This window comes from Triticum aestivum, chromosome 2B (assembly GCF_018294505.1).
Source record: "Triticum aestivum cultivar Chinese Spring chromosome 2B, IWGSC CS RefSeq v2.1, whole genome shotgun sequence".
Lineage (NCBI taxonomy): Eukaryota > Viridiplantae > Streptophyta > Magnoliopsida > Poales > Poaceae > Triticum > Triticum aestivum.
Window position 1 is genome coordinate 51,178,843 of NC_057798.1, and position 4,078 is coordinate 51,182,920.

The following is a 4,078-nucleotide window of genomic DNA, read 5'->3' on the forward strand; positions in this document are numbered from 1 at the left end:
AAAAATTAGTATAAATGTTGTATCTGTCTTCTGCAAATTTTTCTAACCTCTAAGCACTTACATCATATAGCTAATGACGAGCTAAAAGACTAACTAATTACCACCCTGCATGCACAAAACAATACTTATATTGCAAAGCTCATACCTCGTTCTTCCCCTTCGTACTTCACTTTGCACGGCTATTCCTACTACAGAAACTCCAAATGACTCCTCCAAGTGCTGAAATAATGCCTAAAGCAACATACAATACACACTTATGAACTAATCATACAGAATAAAAACATCATGCATGCGAATGAAACCAACAAAAATGGATAGATCTTACCTTAATCTATCTTTTCTTCAACTTCATCATCTTCAAAATCCAACTCTAAATCGCCCTAAATCACGAGTGAAAGTGCTTACTGAGCTTTTTTCTCTCTCTGTACTTAGAGACTTAGAGAGTAAAGGAGAGGGACGAGGTTATAGAGAGTATGCGTGCGCACGGAGCTGAAGCATGACATATAAAAAGAGAGAGGATCCCTGTAGTGTCGGCAGATCAGGTTCGTGAAGCCAGAGCGATTCCCGCCCGTGAATTTCATCGTCCTTCGCCGTGGGAATCAGCCCAGTTTGCAACAGCGAGCGCATGGGAATCAACCCAGTTTGCAACAATGAGCGTCGGAATCAGTGCCAGGAAGATGCCGCCAGCAACAGTGGTGGCAGGGCCCGCACCTCGCCTTCCGTGCAGCAGGCAGCGTGCGCCAGCAGCTGCTGTCGGCAGGGGTGGCCGCCTCAGCCAGTGGCGGCGAGGCCCACTGGCGGGGCCCGGACGCAGCAGAGGCTGTCGCCACCAGCGACCGCGCCAAGGCTGGCCGCCTCGCCCGGTGGCGGTGTGGCCCACCTGGCGTCACCCGTTCCGTTGCGGCTGGTTCTATTGTGGAAAAGCCGTTTCGGCTGGGTTGCCGCCTCCGGCTGTGGCGGCAGGGCCCGCCGCCTCCTGGCATGGCGACAGGTGCCACGTGTCGCCTGCCGCGCCTGCCGCCACCGCTGAGGGGGTCCTTTTTGTCAAATTCATCCGAAGGTAGTCTTTTTTGTCAATTCATCTCGGCAGGGGGTCCTTTTGGACAAAAAATCGGCTAGTGTATGCGGTTGGAGGAGGTGGCTACAGAGGTTTTTACCCAACATGGATGACAGCATAATCTCCAGATAGGTCCACCAACCGTTTCGACATAGGCATCATGTTTCTTACTCTGTTTGTACACTACCTGGACGTACAAGGACTAAAGAGTACACGGATTTATACCCGACTAGCTCGGCCTAAAACCCACTGCCATAACTTCTCTTATTTTAAAATAAAAAACAACATAGATGCAGGCACAACCTCCACCACGGGTTCGGCGTGCCGCCGCGCCTCCAGCTGCTAGTAAAATAAAGGGTAGCTAATGGATGGCGTCGCTTTGCTGCACCGCACTATCTGCCTCTCTGGCTAGTGTGAACGGCATATGTTGTTACTTTGTTGCACTGCACACATTTCATTCCCAATTGACATCCGAGGAAGGCATAGCAACATTTTACAAAATAAGGTTGATGAGCCCCACCCATGAGATGAGTCGAGAAGTAAAATGCAGCTTAACAGAGGAGCATGTCTTGAAAGCCAACAAACTTGTATCGGTAGAAAAAATGAAGTTGTAGGCCGCACTTTAGAATTGTGTGTGTGTGTGGGGGGGGGGGGGGGGGGGGGGGGGGGGGGGGGGGGGGCATTGGCCCCCTCCCATAATCTTGTACCACTCCATCTCAAGGATCTCTTGTGGCACGTCCCTTCTGTCAACATCGCATTTAGGTTGATTAATAAAATAAGACGCACGAGAATTGCACATTCAAAATGGGAATGAAAACTACTTGTTGGTGGTGGAGGTATAAACTGCTGAAGCAGCGGTGCCGTACTGCGGCTCCATCGGTGGCTGTGGTGGCGCTGTGATGTACTGCTGCTCCGACAGCGGTGGTGGCGGTGGCCCTGTCATCTGCTGCTGCAATATCAGCGGTGGCGCTGGCCCTGTCATCTGATGCTGCTACTCCGATGGCGGCGGAGGTGGCCCTATCATCTGCTGCTGCTACTTCGCCGGCGCCTACGGTGGCCCTATTATCTGCTACGCGGCATGGGCCCCTGTTTCATGCGGTGATAGATCTCCAACAACTAAAAGACAAAACGGCCGCTCTCTCTCCGCGACCAGTTCTTCACATTTAGGGGCATGACAACCTGATGGACGCGCACACTGCAGACTGCATACAACTATATAGGGACGGATGGACGTTGCGTGCTCCGCCCACCCCCCGAGCTCAGTTAAAGAGGCTTCAGTTTCTGACTTTCTGTTTGTTTGCTGTTAGTGCTCTCTTCCATTTCATGCGCGAAATGAACCCGTCCGAAACTGAAGGAAATATGCCGTAGAGGCAATAATAAAGTTATTATTTATTTCCTCATATCATGATAAATGTTTATTATTCATGCTAGAATTGTATTAACCGGAAACATGATACATGTGTGAATACATAGACAAACATATAGTCACTAGTATGCCTCTACTTGACTAGCTCATTAATCAAAGATGGTTATGTTTCCTAACCATAGACATGTGTTGTCATTTGATTAATGGGATCACATCATTAGGAGAATGATGCGATTGACATGACCCATTCCGTTAGCCTAGCACTTGATCGTTTAGTATATTGCTATTGCTTTCTTCATGACTTATACATGTTCCTGTAACTATGAGATTATGCAACTCCCGTTTACCGGAGGAACACTTTGGGTGCTACCAAACGTCACAACGTAACTGGGTGATTATAAAGGAGTACTATAGGTGTCTCCAAAGGTACATGTTGGGTTGGCGTATTTCGAGATTAGGTTTTGTCACTCCGATTATCGGAGAGGTATCTCTGGGCTCTCTCGGTAATGCACATCACTATAAGCCTTGCAAGCAATGTAGCTAATGAGTTAGTTACGGAATGATGCATTATGTAACGAGTAAAGAGACTTGCTGGTAATGAGATTGAACTAGGTACTGGATACTGACGATCGAATCTCGGGCAAGTAACATGCCGATGACAAAGGGAACAACGTATGTTGTTATGCGGTTTGACCGATAAAGATCTTCGTAGAATATGTGGGAGCCAATATGAGCATCCAGGTTCCGCTATTGGTTATTGACCGAGAATAGTTCTAGGTCATGTCTACATTGTTCTCGAACCCGTAGGGTCCGCACGCTTAAGGTTTCGATGACAGTTATATTATGAGTTTATGAGTTTTGATGTACCGAAGGAGTTCGGAGTCCCGGATGAGATCGGGGACATGACGAGGATTCTCGAAATGGTCGAGACGTAAAGATCGATATATTGTACGACTATATTCGGACTTCGGAAAGGTTCTGAGTGATTCGGGTATTTTTCGGAGTACTGGAGAGTTACGGGAATTCGCCGGGGAGTATATGGGCCTTATTGGGCCATACGGGAATAGAGGAGAGAGGCCAAAAGGAAGGAGGCCTGCGCCCCCCTTCTGGTCCGAATTGGACAAGGGGGCAGCCCCCTTTTCCTTCTCCCTCTCCTCCTTTTTCCTTCTCCAACAAGGAAAGGAGGAGTCCTACTCCCGGTGGGAGTAGGACTCCCCCCTTGGCGCGCCTCCTCCCTAGGCCGGCCGCCTCCTGTTGGGTTTCGTAGTAATTTCAAAAATTTTCCTACGCACACGCAAGATCATGTGATGCATAGCAACGAGGGGAAGAGTATTGTCTACGTACCCTACGCAGACCGACTGCGGAAGCGATGACACGACGTAGAGGAAGTAGTCGTACGTCTTCACGATCCAACCGATCAAGCACCGAAACTACGGCACCTCCGAGTTCGAGCACACGTTCAGCTCGATGACGATCCCCGGACTCCGATCCAGCAAAGTGTCGGGGAAGAGTTCCGTCAGCACGACGGCGTGGTGACGATCTTGATGAACTACAGCAGCAGGGCTTCGCCTAAACTCCGCTACAGTATTATCGAGGAATATGGTGGCAGGGGGCACCGCACACGGCTAAGGAATCGATCACGTGGATCAACTTGT